This window comes from Harmonia axyridis, chromosome 7 (assembly GCF_914767665.1).
Source record: "Harmonia axyridis chromosome 7, icHarAxyr1.1, whole genome shotgun sequence".
Taxonomy (NCBI): domain Eukaryota; kingdom Metazoa; phylum Arthropoda; class Insecta; order Coleoptera; family Coccinellidae; genus Harmonia; species Harmonia axyridis.
The window spans coordinates 22,432,921-22,459,188 of NC_059507.1; the positions used below are offsets into that span (position 1 = coordinate 22,432,921).

The 26,268-nt window shown below is 32.5% G+C and overlaps 1 protein-coding gene across 1 annotated transcript in view; it reads left to right on the top strand.

Moving 5' to 3' along the window:
* Window positions 1-6,787: 6,787 nt before the first annotated feature.
* Window positions 6,788-26,268, top strand: part of LOC123684784 — a 139,412-nt gene continuing 119,931 nt past the window's right edge. The window contains exon 1 of the mRNA XM_045624230.1: window positions 6,788-6,845. The gene's annotated coding sequence lies outside the window, so the exon portion shown is untranslated. The remainder of the gene's footprint in view (window positions 6,846-26,268) is intronic.

Below are 26,268 nucleotides of genomic sequence, written 5' to 3' on the forward strand. Positions count from 1 at the left end.
TTGAGGTTGACTCTTGATCAATAAATGATCATTTTCAATTATAAAAGTTAATTGATGAATTTTCTTCATCAAGTAGATTCAATCAACTTTTATAACCTCATGAATTTTTGATATAGAAGGTTTTCCAATAGAAATGATACAATTTTAAATAGTTCAGTTACCTATAATGTTTGATTTTTTCGACATTTTTTATGTCATTTATATTCTGAAGATTATGCCATTTAATGATAGAAATATACACACTTTAAGAAGGTTAGGAAATTGTTGAATTATTTTACCAAATAGTCCTCATTTATGAAAACTTAAAGAAAATTCATCGACAATTTTATTCAGTTAATACAGTCATTATTCGTTCTATTTTAGATAAAATTGGAAGTGAATTTTCTTTACACGATATAAGAATGCCAGTACCAAATACCGAGGCGTACTTGGTACCATTTTAAAATGTGTTACAATACGAGGAATAGGAAGTCAATGAATTAAATAATGTCGTCCATGATTTCTTCTTGAATTCCACCCAGTAATAAAGCGATTTATAAGAGTTGCTGAATCGTGTTTGTTTCCCTGATTGAATGGTAAAACCTATTGAAGTATTGAACACAAATGACATACGAAATGTCAAAAAATAATAGGCATTGTTGCCATTATAATTATTTTCAATTTAAAACATGGGTTTTCGTCAACATTACGGGCTTGATCAGCAATATTCTCAGTCGTTCTTGAGCAACGCACACGGTTTCGATATTCTCATGAAAATCCTCCATATGTGTATTACAAAATTCTAAACTAAATTGCAAAATGCGATGGTACAACATGCTCTCCAAAAGGTAGGCATATGCATGTTATTCTACCATTTTATTATGATTAACTTCTACTATGCATTTATTATCTGGGTCATACGAATCGCAGTGGCGTGATTCGGCTATATATCGAACTCCATATGAAATACCATGACTACCCGCTTCCATATTTATTCAATATAAATATATCGTATCGTTTGTTTTGTATGCGAATCAGTTAAATTCGTATTTCCCCGTATCTCTTCTGATAAAATATTGAAATAGAGTAGATGTACCATCCCCAGGATTGATTTCGTATTTGGTTTTTTTTTCTATTTTGATAAACGTTTCTATGTTGTGTCATGTCGGGGAAAATATGTAATTGACGAATAACTAATGACTAGGCGGAGTCGTATGAAAAATGGAGACACATTATTTTTGTCTGAAGACAATTTTGTAATAGACAGAATACAAAAAAATTTTATCCTTTGTTCGAAAAGTAGGTACATGGGCTTCCGCCATTTTTTTCCGAAATTCGAATCTTTATTGTAAAAAATTGTTTATTTTTTTATGATTTAAAGTATTGTCCATCGCTGGCCCCTTTTTGCTCCCATCTTTCGGGCAGCGTACGAATCAATCCAATTTTTCACTTCTTCATAAGACAGGAAGTGCTGGTCAACCAGGCCGTGTCCCATTTATCGAAACAAGTGATAATCCGAAGGAGCAACGCCTGGATAATACGGCGGGAGGGGTAGGACTTTCCATTTCAACGTTTCCAAATAGGTATGTCTTGACCACTTTGGCAATATGGGGTCGAGCATTGTCATGCTGTAAAATTACTTTATCATGTCTCTCGTTGTATTGCGTCCATTTATTTTTCAATAGTCGGCTCAAATGCATTGCATTCTATAACGATCGCCTGTAATTGTTTTAGTCGATTTTAACAACTCATAATACACTACGCCGAACTGGTCCCACCAAATACTGAGCATAATCTTGGAACCTTGAATATTCAGTTTGGGCGTGGACGTGGAAGCTTGAACGGGATATCCCCATAATTTTCTGCGATTGGGTTTATCATAATGAACCCATTTTTCGTCTTCAGTTACAACGCGATGCAGAAACCCTTTTCCTCTTTGCCTTGCAAGCAGCTGTTCACATGCAAACAAACGCCGTTCAACATCTATAGGCTTCAACTCGTACGGCACCCAATATCCTTGTTTCTGAATTATTCCTATCACTTTCAGGTGTTTTAAAATGGCTTTTGTTGCGTCACTTCCAATGATCCTGAAATTCTTGTTGCTTTTCACATGAGTCTTTATCAAGTTATGCCTCCAATTCTGCATTTTCGAAAACCTCCTCTCTTGCACCGCCATACTGGTCTTCGAACCTTTCTTGAAGCGTTTTTTCATTAATAACGGCCTCACCATAGGTAGTTGAGAACATTCGATGAGCCTCAGCTGCAGATTCATTCATATTAAAGCAGAAAATTGAAACCTCCCGCAAATTACGAGAATTTGGCTCGTAAGCTAACATGTTTAATCGAGAATAACTTCAAGCTGCAGACACAAATCGACTAATATTTCGATGGCGTTGTGTTTAAAAATGACTAATTTTTTGACATCTAGGATCTATTTATTGCGACTACCACTTACCGCTACATCCATCTATTGCAAAACTGCGGAAGCAAAGTTGTACTCTTGTTACTTGGATTTGAAGAGTCTTTGAGTACGAACAAATGTACCATGCGCCGTTTGAGATTTGATTCGCCAATGTTTATCAAATGTGTATTGTCATTTTAATACTTTTTTCTTCACATTTTTTAATTTCGTACTGTTACCAATCTCTATAAATAATAAGACAAAAAATAGGTTGAAGCTGTTTAAGTGCAATAAACCTAATTTTTGTGTCGATAGGTGACAATGGATGAAACATGGTATAATATTCATTGATTACCCCCAAAAAGTTCAGACCACCAACAGCGATTGAGAAATGAAATCGTTGAGAAACGGCCACATTTGAAGAAAAAGAAGGTGCTGTTTCATAAAGACAATTCATGAATTGGGCTTCGAATTGCTTCTGCATCCACCTCATTCGCCAGATCTAGCCCCAGCGACTTTTTCCTGTTCTTGTACCTCAAAAGAATGCTTGCTGGAAGGAAATTTAGCTCCAGTAAAGAAGTTATCGTCGAAACTGAGACCTATTTTGAAGCGAAAGACAAATCGTACTACAAAAACGGCATGGAAAAGTTGGAAGATCGCTATGTTCGATGTATTGCCCTCGAAGGCAACTGTTGAATAATAAAATCGAATTTTGCCAAAAAAATGTGTTTTACTATGGTAGACCGGGGACTTTTCAATTGGCCTTTTAGCTGATTTGTCAAAGGAGATGTCATTTCGATAATCGATTTATAAAACAAAGTGGAGGTACAATTGGTCCAGAAAGGTTGTTCAGCATTAAAAAAGAAAGGAAAATATAATTCCGATATGAAATTTAATGGTGTCGACATTCAAAATTTGCATGGGTCAAAATTCAATAGATATTCGACTTTTCAACTTTAAATGAACATTATGTAAATTTGTTCGAAATGCAAATGTAATTAAGGGAGTTAATTGGAATTAAATTTGTAATAATTACAAACAAACGAAACCCGATTCTCTGGCGGCAAAACATTTTCTGGATCCACTAATGTATGAATTATTCCGAATAAATGGTTTGCTTTTCGAAATTAATTGACAGGTTTTGTTCTATTTCTTTCCAACAATTCGAAATGAGTTATTTTCCGAACGAAAATTTATGCAACACAAAAAAACATTTGTTTTCGATGAATTGGCTATTTAATCATTGAGGATATTTTGCCTTATGAAATGACATTATGTAGATAACAATAAGTGAACAAATTCAATTACAGAAATGAATTTTTTGTTTCGTATCGAATAAAAAAATGGAAAGTACCCACTAATGTGAGATCAGAAGTTTCTGAGCGCTTGTTAATTCAGGCGCATTTATAATTCTCGAGATGCTATCTGTGACCATCGAATTTAAGACATCATGCACATAACCATGCTGATTCAATTGATTAATTACAGTCTCTTTTTGAGCGCTTATTCAACGAACTGATCGCTCATTCCGTCTTGAGGTCTGTAATTGCTTTCAGTGAACATAAAATTTGGGAAACCCTGTTCAATTTGGATAACCAACATTTTAGTCGATCATGACATTTTACTCGAGAATCTGGAATATTTTGATGTTAGAGGGATATTCCTCGATCTGATATCATAGTATCTGGCTGACAGAAAGTAACAGGTTGCGTGGAGGAATTGGTCAGCTGTCGGAGACATTGGTAAGGGAGTGCTGTTCTGGGTCCGATACTATTCCTCATTTTCGGCAATGACATCCTGGATAGTATGGAATGTTATCTAGAAATATGGACAAACATGCTTTCGATATAAGAAATAAATCTGCTCTAGAGATAGATACCTTACTATCGACCTTCCTCATCCCAACCATTCATTGACCAATATGGCGCTGTTTTTTATAATAGAGTTCCGAATGCTTTCGAGAGGTTGGATGGAAAGCGATTCAGTCTGGAGATGAAAAAGATGCTATTGAAGACTGCTTTCTATAGCATGCAGGAATTCTTAGAAAGTGATATTATTACATGATTTCTATTGAATCTAGTCCATGATGTTATTATGCTACTTGTAATGTACTTATTATATACCTTATATAATAATAATAATCGTCTTCATTCGGCGAAAGTTTAGCTTACGCTACTCTTACACTTTAACCCACAATATATCCCTTAATCCCAAACAAAAAAATCAACATTCATGATTAACAAGAAGAAGAAAAATTTGAACAATTATATACTGGCATTTATGAAGCAGTAGAACCCTGGGTGAATAGAAGTGATTTTTTAATTTTTGACTTGAAAACATTCAATTTTATATCATGATCCATATCATTGTAAATAAAAGGGACCTATTATGAGAAGGAACTCTTAAATTCAAATGTTATGTGGCGTGGGATACTGATACCTGACGAACTGCGGACATTAACACTTTACACATTTCGTCTATATTTTTTGATGCAGATATGGGGGTTGTCTCAGCTGAATGATTTCATGAATGAAACATGATAGATGAAGTCTACGGCGATTCCTCGTGTTGATCTAACCCATAGAATTTATGTAGCCAGAGGTTGGAACAGTCCTCCTTAAATTCAGCACCAACCGACAACAACTATTCTGAACAGTTTGTATACTCCCCGAGTCGAACGCATCAAGGCAGGGGCCATGAACAACATCACAGAAATTAAAATATTATAAGACGAGTTGATCACAGAGCATCAGTTTGATACGCTTATAAAGAAAATTTCGACTACTATATTTAAGTCTGAGGGATAAATAGGCTTTTTTGATGTAAGCAGAGACATGATCTGAGAATTTCAATTGAGAATCAACATACAACCCAAGATTTTCAACTGTTTTCAATGGCTTCAAAATTTTGTTGAAAACCCTGACAGAAAACGCACCAAGCTTGGAGATAGAGTTAGCGCTTCCAATTATCAAAAAATTAGACTTATCAGGATTCAAGTGTAGATTATGATTCCTCGCCTTCAATGCAAAGAAACTCAGATCATCATTTATCTGAGTACATGTCACTGCAGCCTGATCCGGTTTGAAACCAATGTATGTAGCCTTGGTTAATCGATCGTCTAGAGGTATGATTCGATTACCTGGCCTTTCGTCTTTTTCTCCGTGATTTTGTTGGATTTTTAATAAATAAACTCTTTTGAAGTATTTACATCTATTTACAAAGCCACAATTATACAGTACAAACTCAGTATTGAGAAGATCCTAATAACGTCCTTATAACAAGTTTCTCACTACGGTACTGAATTTCGTCTTTAACTCTCGTTTAATTGATTACTCGAAACGTCTTCGTAGTACTTCAAGTTTTCGGTCGTCTCGTCTTTAACTTGTTCGCGACTCGTCTTAATCTAGTCCGCGAACCGTCTTTTCGTCTTACGTCTTAAGTTGACCGACCGAACTTGTCTCGTCTTTGATTTAAGTTGAACTGTACCGTCTGTACCCGTCTTCGGTTTTATCTTAATCGTCTCTGTCTTCGGCTTAAGTTAAAACTGTGTCCTCTGCCGATTGGAATTACCCTCTCTCGAATATAGACCTCTCACGGTTTAACCACACCCTTAGGGAAAGGTACCATCCCCCTAGTCCAATCAGGGCTTTTGCCGTACCGCCCCCAAAGATCTTCGCGGATTCCTGGGAATCGAATATTCTAGAAGGACTAGAGCCTGAGAAAACAGATGTAACCCATCTGGCATAATCGTCTTGTTCTGAAACTTTTCCCAACCCCATAAATCTCGGTCGGTTTTACAACCGACATAACACATTCTTCGACACCCCGAAGAATAACACATCCTTTTCACATTATGTACAATAACCATTCGTTCCCTGTAAATTCATTGAATTTGTCATGCCCTTGGCACTTGAAGAGACTAATAGGTCTCCAAGCATCCGGTTGACCATCTCAATTATTTACAGGGAACAATAAACTGGATCCTACATGTATATCTGAATATCATCAGCAAAAGCATGAAACCGGCAAAATTTAACCGTCTTAAACAAATCAGCAGTATAGATCAGAAACATGAGTGGACCCTGAATCGAACCCTGTGGTACTCCCTTTGTGACATGAACACACGATGATATGTTGTTATATTTTCATGACATCTTCCTATATCTTTATATAGCAAATAAGAAATTACGATTATGATGATGATTATTATCAGGAAATAGTCAATCCTTTCAGCATCGACATTCATCAAAGAGAGACGCCAATGTTCACTACCAGATGGACAGGTCGAATAATTTCAGATATCGTCGATGAATGAAAATAATCAAAGAGATAAGATCAAATCTAGAAATAGCCGAAATATCTGACCCTTTAAGATGCCTAACCGATCGATTTTTCCGTTTCAGATGAATTTCCCAGGAGAGGAGCCGTCGCACATCTGGCCTCACTAAGTTGCGTTTCAACAAAGGTAAGTGGCGATTCGATCAGCAACAATCGACCCGAAAAATTCCATTACCTATATACTTCAAGTCGTTAAACTCACTTCCGAGAATCGTAGCTGGGGCCATATCCGTCTGGCCGTTCTTTATTTTCCGCCTAGGCCAAACCGGGGGTGGCCGTCCGTAGCGGAAGGGCTGAAGGGGGTGAGGGTGGCGTGGAAAAGCTGCACAATAGTTCGATACAAACAGATGCTGGAGAGATTTACAGTTCGAGCGGTCCAAACCTGATTTTTTGTTGATTTGATGTTGGACGGAGATTTACTTTTATTTGTGTATTCAGGAAGGTGTTAAGATTGGCGTAGAGTTGGTTAAGATATTATTTTATATTATAGGGAAGACTGGGGAGGCTTGAAACATTTTTTACAAAATCGTTAATAAACAATTTGTGTTTAACATTTACCAATCCATTAATGTCAGAGTGAAATTTCAGGACTTCGCTTAAACCTTTAGCAATATTTAAGAACTGAAAATGGAAATTTCAATCTTGATTATGAGTTCTTAAAATTTTCGTAGCGAAGTGTCTCAAAATGGAGTTCCATTCAGCTTGTGCAAGTGTCAGTAGTATAATAAAAATGTTAACCTGCGAATTATGGAGGAATTAGGTAGTGTTATGATAATAAGAGATTGATTATTATAAATCAAATAATTTGACAACTTTGTGTCTAATCCTTCACAATAATATATCTGTATGATATATTCAGTTTATTTTTGTCTTGGAATATATTCCAATTCTAAAAATGACAAATTTAATAATCAACCAAAAGAAAAATTCAAAATGACTAAAATTGTACAAATTGAGTAAACGGTTAATAAATTGAACAACTAAATTAACATAAAGACAGACGTACGTTTCGGAATTTTTGTATTTAATAATACAATTTTTCCTCATCAGTGCCCTATAGTTCAACGGAATTATTAAATTTACAAACTTACCACGTGTATATCTACCTCAACAAAATTGCAAGTAAGAAACCACTAACCAAACGTAACGGTTGCTTTTGTGAGGATTCACAGAACAAGCCATTACTTAAGGTAGTCATAGATTTCTTCATTGTTATTCTTCTGAAATACATATACACATCGACATTTACAATTGAATAAACAATTTCAGAAATTCTAAATTTATCAATTGGTTGATACTGACTCTCTAATCAATAAATGATTACATCAAATTATAAAAGTTTAATGAGTCTTCTTGATGAAGGATATTTAATATAAATCAAATAATTTGACAACTTTGTGTCTAATCCTTCACAATAATATATCTGTATGATATATTCAGTTTATTTTTGTCTTGGAATATATTCCAATTCTAAAAATGACAAATTTAATAATCAACCAAAAGAAAAATTCAAAATGACTAAAATTGTACAAATTGAGTAAACGGTTAATAAATTGAACAACTAAATTAACATAAAGACAGACGTACGTTTCGGAATTTTTGTATTTAATAATACAATTTTTCCTCATCAGTGCCCTATAGTTCAACGGAATTATTAAATTTACAAACTTACCACGTGTATATCTACCTCAACAAAATTGCAAGTAAGAAACCACTAACTAAACGTAACGGTTGCTTTTGTGAGGATTCACAGAACAAGCCATTACTTAAGGTAGTCATAGATTTCTTCATTGTTATTCTTCTGAAATACATATACACATCGACATTTACAATTGAATAAACAATTTCAGAAATTCTAAATTTATCAATTGGTTGATACTGACTCTCTAATCAATAAATGATTACATCAAATTATAAAAGTTTAATGAGTCTTCTTGATGAAGGATATTTAATATAAATCAAATAATTTGACAACTTTGTGTCTAATCCTTCACAATAATATATCTGTATGATATATTCAGTTTATTTTTGTCTTGGAATATATTCCAATTCTAAAAATGACAAATTTAATAATCAACCAAAAGAAAAATTCAAAATGACTAAAATTGTACAAATTGAGTAAACGGTTAATAAATTGAACAACTAAATTAACATAAAGACAGACGTACGTTTCGGAATTTTTGTATTTAATAATACAATTTTTCCTCATCAGTGCCCTATAGTTCAACGGAATTATTAAATTTACAAACTTACCACGTGTATATCTACCTCAACAAAATTGCAAGTAAGAAACCACTAACCAAACGTAACGGTTGCTTTTGTGAGGATTCACAGAACAAGCCATTACTTAAGGTAGTCATAGATTTCTTCATTGTTATTCTTCTGAAATACATATACACATCGACATTTACAATTGAATAAACAATTTCAGAAATTCTAAATTTATCAATTGGTTGATACTGACTCTCTAATCAATAAATGATTACATCAAATTATAAAAGTTTAATGAGTCTTCTTGATGAAGGATATTTAATATAAATCAAATAATTTGACAACTTTGTGTCTAATCCTTCACAATAATATATCTGTATGATATATTCAGTTTATTTTTGTCTTGGAATATATTCCAATTCTAAAAATGACAAATTTAATAATCAACCAAAAGAAAAATTCAAAATGACTAAAATTGTACAAATTGAGTAAACGGTTAATAAATTGAACAACTAAATTAACATAAAGACAGACGTACGTTTCGGAATTTTTGTATTTAATAATACAATTTTTCCTCATCAGTGCCCTATAGTTCAACGGAATTATTAAATTTACAAACTTACCAGGTGTATATCTACCTCAACAAAATTGCAAGTAAGAAACCACTAACCAAACGTAACGGTTGCTTTTGTGAGGATTCACAGAACAAGCCATTACTTAAGGTAGTCATAGATTTCTTCATTGTTATTCTTCTGAAATACATATACACATCGACATTTACAATTGAATAAACAATTTCAGAAATTCTAAATTTATCAATTGGTTGATACTGACTCTCTAATCAATAAATGATTACATCAAATTATAAAAGTTTAATGAGTCTTCTTGATGAAGGATATTTAATATAAATCAAATAATTTGACAACTTTGTGTCTAATCCTTCACAATAATATATCTGTATGATATATTCAGTTTATTTTTGTCTTGGAATATATTCCAATTCTAAAAATGACAAATTTAATAATCAACCAAAAGAAAAATTCAAAATGACTAAAATTGTACAAATTGAGTAAACGGTTAATAAATTGAACAACTAAATTAACATAAAGACAGACGTACGTTTCGGAATTTTTGTATTTAATAATACAATTTTTCCTCATCAGTGCCCTATAGTTCAACGGAATTATTAAATTTACAAACTTACCACGTGTATATCTACCTCAACAAAATTGCAAGTAAGAAACCACTAACCAAACGTAACGGTTGCTTTTGTGAGGATTCACAGAACAAGCCATTACTTAAGGTAGTCATAGATTTCTTCATTGTTATTCTTCTGAAATACATATACACATCGACATTTACAATTGAATAAACAATTTCAGAAATTCTAAATTTATCAATTGGTTGATACTGACTCTCTAATCAATAAATGATTACATCAAATTATAAAAGTTTAATGAGTCTTCTTGATGAAGGATATTTAATATAAATCAAATAATTTGACAACTTTGTGTCTAATCCTTCACAATAATATATCTGTATGATATATTCAGTTTATTTTTGTCTTGGAATATATTCCAATTCTAAAAATGACAAATTTAATAATCAACCAAAAGAAAAATTCAAAATGACTAAAATTGTACAAATTGAGTAAACGGTTAATAAATTGAACAACTAAATTAACATAAAGACAGACGTACGTTTCGGAATTTTTGTATTTAATAATACAATTTTTCCTCATCAGTGCCCTATAGTTCAACGGAATTATTAAATTTACAAACTTACCACGTGTATATCTACCTCAACAAAATTGCAAGTAAGAAACCACTAACCAAACGTAACGGTTGCTTTTGTGAGGATTCACAGAACAAGCCATTACTTAAGGTAGTCATAGATTTCTTCATTGTTATTCTTCTGAAATACATATACACATCGACATTTACAATTGAATAAACAATTTCAGAAATTCTAAATTTATCAATTGGTTGATACTGACTCTCTAATCAATAAATGATTACATCAAATTATAAAAGTTTAATGAGTCTTCTTGATGAAGGATATTTAATATAAATCAAATAATTTGACAACTTTGTGTCTAATCCTTCACAATAATATATCTGTATGATATATTCAGTTTATTTTTGTCTTGGAATATATTCCAATTCTAAAAATGACAAATTTAATAATCAACCAAAAGAAAAATTCAAAATGACTAAAATTGTACAAATTGAGTAAACGGTTAATAAATTGAACAACTAAATTAACATAAAGACAGACGTACGTTTCGGAATTTTTGTATTTAATAATACAATTTTTCCTCATCAGTGCCCTATAGTTCAACGGAATTATTAAATTTACAAACTTACCACGTGTATATCTACCTCAACAAAATTGCAAGTAAGAAACCACTAACCAAACGTAACGGTTGCTTTTGTGAGGATTCACAGAACAAGCCATTACTTAAGGTAGTCATAGATTTCTTCATTGTTATTCTTCTGAAATACATATACACATCGACATTTACAATTGAATAAACAATTTCAGAAATTCTAAATTTATCAATTGGTTGATACTGACTCTCTAATCAATAAATGATTACATCAAATTATAAAAGTTTAATGAGTCTTCTTGATGAAGGATATTTAATATAAATCAAATAATTTGACAACTTTGTGTCTAATCCTTCACAATAATATATCTGTATGATATATTCAGTTTATTTTTGTCTTGGAATATATTCCAATTCTAAAAATGACAAATTTAATAATCAACCAAAAGAAAAATTCAAAATGACTAAAATTGTACAAATTGAGTAAACGGTTAATAAATTGAACAACTAAATTAACATAAAGACAGACGTACGTTTCGGAATTTTTGTATTTAATAATACAATTTTTCCTCATCAGTGCCCTATAGTTCAACGGAATTATTAAATTTACAAACTTACCACGTGTATATCTACCTCAACAAAATTGCAAGTAAGAAACCACTAACCAAACGTAACGGTTGCTTTTGTGAGGATTCACAGAACAAGCCATTACTTAAGGTAGTCATAGATTTCTTCATTGTTATTCTTCTGAAATACATATACACATCGACATTTACAATTGAATAAACAATTTCAGAAATTCTAAATTTATCAATTGGTTGATACTGACTCTCTAATCAATAAATGATTACATCAAATTATAAAAGTTTAATGAGTCTTCTTGATGAAGGATATTTAATATAAATCAAATAATTTGACAACTTTGTGTCTAATCCTTCACAATAATATATCTGTATGATATATTCAGTTTATTTTTGTCTTGGAATATATTCCAATTCTAAAAATGACAAATTTAATAATCAACCAAAAGAAAAATTCAAAATGACTAAAATTGTACAAATTGAGTAAACTGTTAATAAATTGAACAACTAAATTAACATAAAGACAGACGTACGTTTCGGAATTTTTGTATTTAATAATACAATTCCAAAACAAAAATAAACTGAATATATCATACAGATATATTATTGTGAAGGATTAGACACAAAGTTGTCAAATTATTTGATTTATATTAAATATCCTTCATCAAGAAGACTCATTAAACTTTTATAATTTGATGTAATCATTTATTGATTAGAGAGTCAGTATCAACCAATTGATAAATTTAGAATTTCTGAAATTGTTTATTCAATTGTAAATGTCGATGTGTATATGTATTTCAGAAGAATAACAATGAAGAAATCTATGACTACCTTAAGTAATGGCTTGTTCTGTGAATCCTCACAAAAGCAACCGTTACGTTTGGTTAGTGGTTTCTTACTTGCAATTTTGTTGAGGTAGATATACACGTGGTAAGTTTGTAAATTTAATAATTCCGTTGAACTATAGGGCACTGATGAGGAAAAATTGTATTATTAAATACAAAAATTCCGAAACGTACGTCTGTCTTTATGTTAATTTAGTTGTTCAATTTATTAACCGTTTACTCAATTTGTACAATTTTAGTCATTTTGAATTTTTCTTTTGGTTGATTATTAAATTTGTCATTTTTAGAATTGGAATATATTCCAAGACAAAAATAAACTGAATATATCATACAGATATATTATTGTGAAGGATTAGACACAAAGTTGTCAAATTATTTGATTTATATTAAATATCCTTCATCAAGAAGACTCATTAAACTTTTATAATTTGATGTAATCATTTATTGATTAGAGAGTCAGTATCAACCAATTGATAAATTTAGAATTTCTGAAATTGTTTATTCAATTGTAAATGTCGATGTGTATATGTATTTCAGAAGAATAACAATGAAGAAATCTATGACTACCTTAAGTAATGGCTTGTTCTGTGAATCCTCACAAAAGCAACCGTTACGTTTGGTTAGTGGTTTCTTACTTGCAATTTTGTTGAGGTAGATATACACGTGGTAAGTTTGTAAATTTAATAATTCCGTTGAACTATAGGGCACTGATGAGGAAAAATTGTATTATTAAATACAAAAATTCCGAAACGTACGTCTGTCTTTATGTTAATTTAGTTGTTCAATTTATTAACCGTTTACTCAATTTGTACAATTTTAGTCATTTTGAATTTTTCTTTTGGTTGATTATTAAATTTGTCATTTTTAGAATTGGAATATATTCCAAGACAAAAATAAACTGAATATATCATACAGATATATTATTGTGAAGGATTAGACACAAAGTTGTCAAATTATTTGATTTATATTAAATATCCTTCATCAAGAAGACTCATTAAACTTTTATAATTTGATGTAATCATTTATTGATTAGAGAGTCAGTATCAACCAATTGATAAATTTAGAATTTCTGAAATTGTTTATTCAATTGTAAATGTCGATGTGTATATGTATTTCAGAAGAATAACAATGAAGAAATCTATGACTACCTTAAGTAATGGCTTGTTCTGTGAATCCTCACAAAAGCAACCGTTACGTTTAGTTAGTGGTTTCTTACTTGCAATTTTGTTGAGGTAGATATACACGTGGTAAGTTTGTAAATTTAATAATTCCGTTGAACTATAGGGCACTGATGAGGAAAAATTGTATTATTAAATACAAAAATTCCGAAACGTACGTCTGTCTTTATGTTAATTTAGTTGTTCAATTTATTAACCGTTTACTCAATTTGTACAATTTTAGTCATTTTGAATTTTTCTTTTGGTTGATTATTAAATTTGTCATTTTTAGAATTGGAATATATTCCAAGACAAAAATAAACTGAATATATCATACAGATATATTATTGTGAAGGATTAGACACAAAGTTGTCAAATTATTTGATTTATATTAAATATCCTTCATCAAGAAGACTCATTAAACTTTTATAATTTGATGTAATCATTTATTGATTAGAGAGTCAGTATCAACCAATTGATAAATTTAGAATTTCTGAAATTGTTTATTCAATTGTAAATGTCGATGTGTATATGTATTTCAGAAGAATAACAATGAAGAAATCTATGACTACCTTAAGTAATGGCTTGTTCTGTGAATCCTCACAAAAGCAACCGTTACGTTTAGTTAGTGGTTTCTTACTTGCAATTTTGTTGAGGTAGATATACACGTGGTAAGTTTGTAAATTTAATAATTCCGTTGAACTATAGGGCACTGATGAGGAAAAATTGTATTATTAAATACAAAAATTCCGAAACGTACGTCTGTCTTTATGTTAATTTAGTTGTTCAATTTATTAACCGTTTACTCAATTTGTACAATTTTAGTCATTTTGAATTTTTCTTTTGGTTGATTATTAAATTTGTCATTTTTAGAATTGGAATATATTCCAAGACAAAAATAAACTGAATATATCATACAGATATATTATTGTGAAGGATTAGACACAAAGTTGTCAAATTATTTGATTTATATTAAATATCCTTCATCAAGAAGACTCATTAAACTTTTATAATTTGATGTAATCATTTATTGATTAGAGAGTCAGTATCAACCAATTGATAAATTTAGAATTTCTGAAATTGTTTATTCAATTGTAAATGTCGATGTGTATATGTATTTCAGAAGAATAACAATGAAGAAATCTATGACTACCTTAAGTAATGGCTTGTTCTGTGAATCCTCACAAAAGCAACCGTTACGTTTGGTTAGTGGTTTCTTACTTGCAATTTTGTTGAGGTAGATATACACGTGGTAAGTTTGTAAATTTAATAATTCCGTTGAACTATAGGGCACTGATGAGGAAAAATTGTATTATTAAATACAAAAATTCCGAAACGTACGTCTGTCTTTATGTTAATTTAGTTGTTCAATTTATTAACCGTTTACTCAATTTGTACAATTTTAGTCATTTTGAATTTTTCTTTTGGTTGATTATTAAATTTGTCATTTTTAGAATTGGAATATATTCCAAGACAAAAATAAACTGAATATATCATACAGATATATTATTGTGAAGGATTAGACACAAAGTTGTCAAATTATTTGATTTATATTAAATATCCTTCATCAAGAAGACTCATTAAACTTTTATAATTTGATGTAATCATTTATTGATTAGAGAGTCAGTATCAACCAATTGATAAATTTAGAATTTCTGAAATTGTTTATTCAATTGTAAATGTCGATGTGTATATGTATTTCAGAAGAATAACAATGAAGAAATCTATGACTACCTTAAGTAATGGCTTGTTCTGTGAATCCTCACAAAAGCAACCGTTACGTTTGGTTAGTGGTTTCTTACTTGCAATTTTGTTGAGGTAGATATACACGTGGTAAGTTTGTAAATTTAATAATTCCGTTGAACTATAGGGCACTGATGAGGAAAAATTGTATTATTAAATACAAAAATTCCGAAACGTACGTCTGTCTTTATGTTAATTTAGTTGTTCAATTTATTAACCGTTTACTCAATTTGTACAATTTTAGTCATTTTGAATTTTTCTTTTGGTTGATTATTAAATTTGTCATTTTTAGAATTGGAATATATTCCAAGACAAAAATAAACTGAATATATCATACAGATATATTATTGTGAAGGATTAGACACAAAGTTGTCAAATTATTTGATTTATATTAAATATCCTTCATCAAGAAGACTCATTAAACTTTTATAAGATTGATTATTGCTTGTACCGGGTTTTTCAACATAATTTAACCCCCCCTTTAATTTGGTTACTGAAAGAGGTACAAAAAAATGTTTTCTACAAATGTTTCGTGAAATCGACTAGTGTTTTGTAAGATGATTCAAAAAAATAAAATATATACAGAGTGGGCAACATATAGATTGCAACTTCATTTTTTCAAATGAAATACCCTGTATATTTTTCTATATTTGACTAGCTCTTTTTTCCCTGATTTCGAATATATAACATATGTTTGGCATATCTTTCTTATTCTGAGTACCACAGAGTTTCAAATTTTAAGAACCACCTTGCAAGTTAAGTAATCAGTTTTCAAGTGGGCTGTGATAATTCAAAATGCCGTTTTCTAATTTATCTCGTTGGCAACGATGAAAAAATATTCATAAAATATGCACTACTCAGAAGCGGAAAAATTTCCACTTTATGTGAAGAACAATAAAAATAAGAAATCTACAAGGCGAGAATATATGGAGGTGCATCCAAATCACAGAACTCTAATTTAAAGCGAAAAACGTATGTCATATAGTTGCCAACAAGATAACTCAAAAAAAGACATTTCGAGTTATCGCAACCTACCACTTGAAAACTTATTATTGAGCATGCTAGGTGGTTCTTAAAATTTGAAACTGTGATACTCAGAATAGAAGAGATAGGCCAAACATATGTTATATATTTGAAATCAGAGGAAAAAGAGCTAGTCAAATATAGAAAAATATACAGGGTGTTCCATTTGAAAAAATGAAGTTGCAATCAATATGTTACCCACTCTGTATATATTTCCTTTTCTTAAATCATTTTACAAAACACTAGTCGATTTCGTGAAACTTTTGTAGAAAACATTTTTTTTACCTCTTTTAGTAACAAAGTTAAAGGGGGGGTCAAATTATGGTGGAAAACCTGGTACCTTATTTTTTATTGTATCAAAACTCCCGTTTAGTGTATCAAGCCTACCATGAAGAGAGAGCTCTACATATTTCCTACGAAATTTGAAAAAGCCATTCTATTTATACACACAAAATTTCAAATAGATCGAATAGGAAATCACAGAAATTTCATTCAATTTTCTATGATTCTGATGATGTGCTTGAAATTATGATTTCGTATCAGCACCCAGACTAGAAATTCTGTCGATCCCGTGAATATTTGGTAATTTTTTACATTATATATAGAAAAATTCAAACCTCAGACAATTCGTTTCACACCATTCCAGCAATACTTCGGAACCACTTTGCGAAATGAAAGCAGCTCTAAGTAGAAACCAGTTACAAATCAAATCAAATCAAATATATTTTCAACCAATAGTCTGTACAAAATTTTATAATTATAATAAACTAAATTAGATTAAAATTTCCATGGACAGGCGAGAATCACCTAGGCAATGCCTGTTTTGTGTCCTTCTCACCCGTCTGTAATGGAGTGAAGATAATAGTACAGACCTGTGCAAAAAACTGATAGTACTCCTTAGTTCACCCAAAAACATAGTAAACGGGACCATGAACAGCGATGAGGAGGAGACGAACAACAATAACAACATTAAAAAAAAACAAAATTCAAATGGGAAGGTGAAAATAACATGTTCAACGGCAAATGCATACACACTACGACTTCATCTAGTAGATATCATAATCAGAACCATACTCGCCTATATATTCCTTAATTTCTCTCTTGAATTCTTCGATCCTACTGATATTTTTTAATCGAAATGGGAGTAGATTATATAATTTTGGCCCATGGAAAAACACAAACCTTTGTGTAAGGCTTTTATGAAAAAGCGGTAATATAAGTTGTGAACTTTCAGCAAATCTAGTTTTTACTGTTGGAGGAGCTGTGATATATTTTTTTCTATTTGAAAACATCCACACAAGACAATGATACGTATACAAACATCTCAAACTAAACAGCCCGGTTTCCGAGTACAACTGAAGAGTCGGAAATCGCCTATCCCTTCTTGAAACAATCCTGATCAAGGTGTTTTGGGCCACTTGTAAGCGATACAAACTGTTACGAAAAGCGCCCCCCATACGATAATGCAATATCTAATTATAGATTATTCTAGCGACTTATATACCAGAAGTAAATTATCGCGAGAAAGGATATCTCTGAGAGTATAAAACCTATACATTAAGAGTCTCATCTTCTTCAAAACAAACTCCGCCTGGCTGTCCCATATCAAATGCTGGTCAATTATCAGGCCCAAGTACTTAACAGTGGAAGTCTTCTCAATTGAATTACACTGACACAATGAATTGCGAGTGCAGGTGGATTCATGTATTTTTAAAGTACCTACAGGCTGATCACTTGATAGGAGAGAAAATGCAACATATCTAGTCTTATCCACATTCAAGCTCAAAAGATTATTGCTCAACCAAATATGCAGCTTTCGAAGATCCTCTTCAGCAGCGCGATAAACACTCTGCCAGTCCCTTCCCGAGACACAAAGTACTGTGTCATCAGCATAGCACACGATACTTCCATTTAAATTTCTTATTCTAGCTATATCGTTTATATACACCAGAAATAAGATGGGACCTAAGATAGTCCCCTGGGGTACTCCAATGTCCACCACCGAAGCAGCACTCCGATTTCGACCAACTTTCACCCTTTGAGTTCTGTCACACAGGTAACTTCGCATAAGTGTCAAAGCATGTCCTCGAATGCCGCATTTGACAATTTAGCCAACAAGATGTCATGAGATACAGTGTCAAAAGCCTTCGCCAAATCAAGGAAAACGGACAAGCACTTCTCAGAAACATCGAGGGCTTTAACGATTTTTTCAGTAAGATCTAAAATCGCGTTTTCCGTACTAGATTTTTTTATGAAGCCGAATTGACGATCTGTTATAATATGGCATTTATCGAAGAAAGAAGTCATTCTTGTTTTCAGAGACTGTTCAAAAATCTTAGCAAAGGCATTGATCACAGATATTGGCCTATAATTATTCAAGTTACCTCGATAATCGCCCTTAAAAACCGGAGTAACGCTGGATTCCTTCAACTGGTGAGGTATAGTACCCTGACTAAAACATAGGTTTATAATATGGACGATGGGACTTTGAATGAACTCATTAATGTTTTTTAAAAATTCAGAAGAGATACCGTCTGGACCTGAGGAGCAATTATTTTTGAGACCAGAAATCAGTGCAGCAATCTCTTCCACATTTACAGGTTTTAGATAAAAAGAAGATACTTCAGATGACTCTTTTAGAAAATCACTCGGCAAACTACAGTTTCCAACACTTTTTACCAAATTTACACCCACTTCTTTGAAATGCTCACTAAATAAGTTTGCTTTCTCGCGATTACTTGTGACTTTCTCCCCATTAATCCTGTTAAAGGAGGTGCTCTCCAGGGTGTTAACAGATGGATCATTACCTGAAATATCATTTATTATCCTCCAAGTTTGTTTAATGTTACATCTAGCTAAGTTTAGTTTATTCCTGTAATATTCATTTTTTGTAAACCTTATCAAATGATTAAGGCGATTTCTAAAACATTTATACTGATCTTCAAGTTACTTCGAATAATTTTTTAAGAGTTTTCTTTTCAAAGTATCTCTTGTTTTGATAGAGTTTATCAATCCAAACGTAATCCAAGGTTTCAACTTAATAATCCTCTTATTAAATAATTTAAAATTCACGGTTGCGCTTTCAACATGTCCCAATAAATTAGAAATGAACACATTATAAGATTTTTGACATTACTTGAGAGAACCTCCTCCCATTCTTCTGATGTAAGAATTGCTTTAAGTTTACTGAAATCGATTCTTTTATATGATTGACATCTATCCTGTCTAGGTTTCGAACTAAAATTCGCAATTAGAAATACACTCAGGTGCAAAAAAACGCAACAAGTTGATATTTGGTAAAATTTGAAGTCTCTTAGTTCTCTTATTTTGAGCTCAATTTTCAAAATTAGAGTTAAATGTAGATACAATTATTAATTTCAACTTGTAATCCATCGGTTCATCACACTATACATGGTAAACCATCAGAGGTTTGTTATCGAACAAACTTAAAACATTCTATAATTTTGTGGTCAAATTATTTCGAATTTTTTTTCGCATCTGACTGAAGATACGACCGAAGGAGGCATAACAACCGCGTACTGAATCCAATTTTTTTTAATATCCTTAGTAAGCTATGATAAGTCACCTTATCGAATCTGGCTAGAAGTATTCAACGCCTCGAATGGGAACTGAGAAAATGAATTCGAATTTGAGCAACAAGATTTTCCGGACATAAATAGATGAATAAATGCATAAACAGCTTTATTTTTCTACAGGTCAAAACCCAATTACAGAAAAATTTACAAAATAATGTTTTGTTAACAATTGAAAAATGAACGATCATTATCTTCTTCAGCTGAGAAATATTTGCTTTAAATTCAAATTTTCAAAGAAAATATCACAGGTCCCGTAAAAGTTGTTCATAAGGCTACACATATGATGAATGGGCGTTCGAATCATACAATCATGGCTACGAGGAACCAAATAAAATAAAGGCCTATATCTATATATATCTAGTTGGATCGTGGTACATGAAAGTTGAGTCTCTCCAGTAGATATGGACTATCAACACTACCGTGAACTAACTTGTACAGACAGATGACAACCTGCAAATCCCGCCGATCAACCAGAGAGAAAGCATTGAACCTACTCAAGAGCACAGCATGGTCGATACCTCTCGGGGGATAAACACCTTCCTCTCTATATGAGAGAAATTTATAAAATCTACGCTGAACAGACTCCAAACGCTGACTATGACAGGAATATATTTATAGACTGCAATATAATAGAGGCATACTCGAGCTTAGTACTCACCAGCTTATTAAATAGGAGAATAAGTGTTCCGGAATTCTGGAAATGTCTTGCATTACGAATTATAGAGACATACAACTTAAAGACAGTGCTCAGTAGGTCATTCATGTGAGGAAGAAATGACATCTAACCATCAAACAGAACTCCCAGGTCCCTAACAATACTTACTCTCTTATTATCAACAACTGTATATTTTCCACAGAATAATCAAACATAATCGTAATAGGTTCCGTCTTTCTTGTAAAAGAAATGATATTGCACTTAGAAAAATTCAAATTCAGACGATTATCCTCACAGCATTTTAATAATTCTATTAACACCCCTTGTAATCTAAAGCAGTCCTGCACACAATTCACCCTCAGAAAAAGTTTGAAATAATCCGCAAACAGCAGCCTCATCACATCAACCACATAAATCAAATCATCGACAAACAGCAAAAATAGAAGTGGGCCAAGATTAGAACCCTGAAGCACACCAGACTCATACAAATACTCGAAAGAACGAAAACCCTCCTCAACAAAAACAAACTGTCCTCGTCGTCGACCTAAGAAGACATATTAACCAAGTACTGAACGCATACCTATTCTCCAACTTCTCCAGCAAAATCTGGAGATCCACTCTATCGAAGGAATTCTGGAAATCCGTGTAGATGACATCAACTTGACAGGAATCATCCAAACTTTCAAATAGAAATTGAGAAAACGTAGCCAAATTTGTTACACATGTTGAGCCGGACTGATCTGATTTTTAATAGAAAAATTGTTTTTATAATTTCCAGGATCTTGGAAAAACAATTCTATAGGCATATCAATATTAATATAGGATCCAGTTATTGTTCCCTGTAAATAATTGAGATGGTCAACCGGATGCTTGGGGACTTATTAATTTCTTCTAGTGTCGAGGGCATGACAGTTTCAATGAATTTACAGGGAACGAATTGGTATTTTACATATAATGTAAAAAGGATGTGTTATTCTTCGGGGTGTCGAAGATATGTCATGGAGTTGTAAATCTTGAAGAGATTTACTGGGGGGTTGTGAAAATTCGAAGACAATACCGTCGTACCAGATGTGTCACATCTGTGTATCAGGTTCTAGTCCTTCGAGAATATTCGATTTCCAGGAATCCGCGAAGATCTTTGTGGGCGGTACGGCAAAATTCTTATTGGACTAGGGGATGGTGCTTTCCCTAAGGGTGTGGTCAAGCCGAAAGAAGAGAGGTCGATATTCGAGGAAGGGTAAGTTCCAATCGGCAGAGAGCACAGTTCAACTTAAGCCGAAGACGAGTCAAGTTCGGTCGGTCAACTTAAGACGTAAGACGAAAAGACGGTACGCGGACTAAATTAAGACGAGTTAGAGACGAGACGACCGAAAACTTGAAGTACGACGAAGACGTGATAATCGAAGACGTTTCGAGTAATTAAAGCTAGAGTTAAAGACGAAATTCAGTACCGTAGTGAGAAACTTGTAATCAAGACGTAATAAGGATCTTCTCTATACTGAGTTTGTACTGTATGAGTGTGGCTTTGTAAATAGATGTGAATAATTGAAAAGAGTTTAATTATTACAAATCCAACAAAGTCACGGAGAAAAAGACGAAAGGCCAGGTAATCGAATCATACCTCTAGACGATCGATTAATCAAGCCTACATTAATTAGTTTTTGGTATGTTTGCAACCTTTCAGATTCAAGGATAAATAGAAGTATTGAGTGACTACTACCTATACACTACCTACAAAAGAATGATACTCGATTTCGCTTCCGAACGTTGAAAAAATCGCCTCGACCGCCACTTGTTTTTCATCTTCCCCCTGCCACAATACCTCTAAATAATTCACGGCCCGCCGAGGTACACATAGTTAGGGCAATAAATTTGAATGTCTTCCTACCGCTATTAACGCCAAATACGTCTAGTGTTCCGAAGACGAAGTGGAAAAAACAATTTACCATTCTGTGCTCGTAGAGAGTGGGGATGAATGCGTGTCATTCGTCTTGATCACGACGTCTCTCTCTCTATCCGGTTCTCTTCGGGACCGGAAGGATTAAAATGAATAATTCTTCGAACGGAGCTGCGGAGACCATATGGGAGCCGAGGGATGACAGCCAGGGATGCTGCGGCGTCGATTTGGGATGAGCGCGAGATGAAAAATCCGAGGAAGTTTGGAGGAGCATCAGTTGGAGGAAGAAATGATGAATAAACTTGTGTGGTTTCATTAGTTGGGAGGTAGTTTAGGGTATGCCTGGATGGAATGCCTTATATGATGTTGAAGGCTATCACGTCTGGATTGATAGATATACAGGGTGTCCCGTAAAGACCACGTCAAAGCGAGGGAGAATTTAGATCAAAGGATAACCCACCTGCTATGACAAAATTCCCATTATAAAAGTCTTACCGTTTTCGAGATATTTTTTTTTTTTTTTTGGAGAATAATGGATTTTTGCCCCTTTCAATAGTTTTGTCTTTACGGTTGGTACAATTTTACATCTTTTTGATTTAATTTTTTCAGTAAAATAATTAAAAAATTAAATTATTTTGTCCATGAAGTTTAGCCCATCGTAGTGGAAAGAAAATGTACCGAGCTACTGCTGCACATTAAACCAATAAATTGTCTATTTTATAGTGATTTCAAAAAGGTATCACACAAGTCATTTGTTACTCAAAGAAAAAAGATATGGCTGTTTTTATCCAAATGGTTACGTTTCTGACAAAATCAAGTTTGTCAATTCTGTTAAAAATCTTCGATGTTGCATTACTTAGTGAACAATGGCAATTGTTTACGTGCGAAAATATTACTCGCATAATTATTCACCTTAACGAAATTCAATTTTGCCGGCAAATTTTGGAAAACATCATGCAGATCCAGATTTTTTTAATAAGATCAATTGGAGCGACGAGTCTTCCTGTAACAAGGAAGGGTACTAAAAAAATCTGGATCTGCATGATGTTTTCGCAAAATTTGCCGGCAAAATTGAATTTCGTTCGGGTGAATGATTATGCGAGTATTATTTTCGCACGTAAACAATTGCCATTGTTCACTAAGTAACGCAACATCGAAGATTTCTTAACAGAATTGACAAACTTGATTTTGTCAGAAAGATTTGGATAAAAACAATCATATATTTTTTCTTTGAGTAACAAATGACTTGTGTCATACCTTTTTGAAATCACTATAAAATAGACAATTTATTGGTGTAATGTGCAGCAGTAGCTCGGTACATTTTTTTTTTCCACTACGATGGGCTAAACTTCATGAACAAAATAATCCACTACCAAAATTTCCAATAAAATATTTCTCATAGCCCCCCTTTAAAATGTTCGGAGGATGTATTTAATGTGAACGTTAAAATCATTCTTCAGCAATATTTTACTGAAAAAATTAAGCAAAAAGATGTGAAATTGAATGACAAAAATATTGAAAGGGGCAAAAATTCATTATTCCCAAAAAAAAAAGATATCTCGAAAACGGTAAGACTTTTATAATGAAAATTTTGTCATAGAAGGTGGGTTATCCTTCGATCTACATTCTCCTTCGGTTTGACGTGGTCTTTACGGGACACCCTGTATAGATAATCACTTTATTTCCAAATAAAGAATGGCAATGAGGTCCAAAAATACAAATGGAAAATGGTACTACAAAAATTAACAACAGGGCCGTCGCTGAGGGAGCGACAAAATTCAAGGACGGCATTTCAAGCTTGATAAACAAAAATTACATGTGTAGAAATTCGAAGTACCAAACGAGATTAAATTCAGTCAGTAACGACAGGAAGGAATACCCACAATTTAAATTAACATCAAAACCCATCGAAGGTACAGCATTATACATTATACTCGTAAATATCAAGATGTGGCGTGATCCCCTCATAGTGCTGTTTACAAGTTATTGACGCTAAAAAAAAAACACATGCACTCATCAGGCTTGTCGGCGTTCTCTTAACGTTGCCGAATTTTATTGCCGCTTGAGGTTCTAGATTATTTTCTTTTCAATTCTCTAAGCAGAATGTTGGTTCTTCAGCATGGAATGCAAAATATAAGAAAACAATTCCATTTCATCACTTCCAACTAATCTTTCTGAACAAATATAAGAAGTTTTATTATTTCACATTCCATTATTTTATAATATTCTTCATTTTTTATATCAAATCCTCGTGTGTTGGGCGTGGGCGCATTCGGATATTTAATAAATTAGGTTAGTAAATAATGGTTCATCCGCATCATCCGATTGTTTTACTCGATAATCTTTAAAAAAAAAAAAACAAATTTTCAAGCTTTCTCTAAAATCGAAACTGAACTAGGAACCTGGAACTGCAGGGCCCACTCTAGAGGGGCGGCAAATAATGGAAGGCGGCATTATCTACTTCTTCTGGGAAATCTGGATTACTGGAAGAACGAATTAAATAATTTTCTTTGATTCAAAGGAATTTCACAAATGATTTTTTTTATCAAATTTACTAATCTTAAACATCTTTGCATCGTGAATATCTGTAACATCTATTCGAATTTGGAATAATTGTTCATTCACATCATCCGGTTATTCAATTCAATCATATCAAAGAAAAAAAAACGAATTGTTCGAGCGTTCTTTGTAGTCAATACTCAGCAGAAAGATCAGAAACCTAATCCATATATTTTATTATTTATTCATTAGAATTCTGTTGAGCACGTATATGGTTTATTGCATCCACTTAGGATACATTTTTGAAAACAAATTCATCAAACCAAAACTATTAACTTTTCAAAAAAATTTAAAAATATGCAACAGACAAAAATATATTGTGGACAATAGGAGTTAACTGATAATGTGGATCATCTTTTTGTATTCTTATTAGATTTATTTATTATATATTTCTTTGTGTCGTTTATTTATGAGTTTTTTCAAAATGTTAATAATTTTCAATTAGTCAATATAATCGAAACGTCGACAGAATTTCATTTAATTGATATCCTTCATCCTTGATCTCTACCAATCAACTTTTATCATATTGGATATTTTTCTTAAATTTTCTATGGAACCCGTTAACCAATCAGTATAAAATTTTGCACGAGGCTTGAAATTGTCATTCTTCATCTGAATACAATTTTAGATCTCGATCTAATCTACTCTTTCCGAATCAACAGGAAAACGGAGTTAGTGAACAGGAAAATAAAAATCCAAAAATACAGACATTGTTACGAAGTGTTCGGGAAACGTCCGATCAAAAAGTCGGAAAAAGAATCGCTAAAGCACATCCTGGACTGAATATCTATCAGACCGATTATTGGATCGAAGGAACTTTTGCAACCGAAAACTTTCCGGACTAGAATAAAATTAAAAAAAAAAAATAATATGAAGTCAGGAGAGCACAGAAGCCAAACCGGCCTACCGGGATCCGCTCCAAAAAACACAGATGACAGAGACGTCGAACGCGAT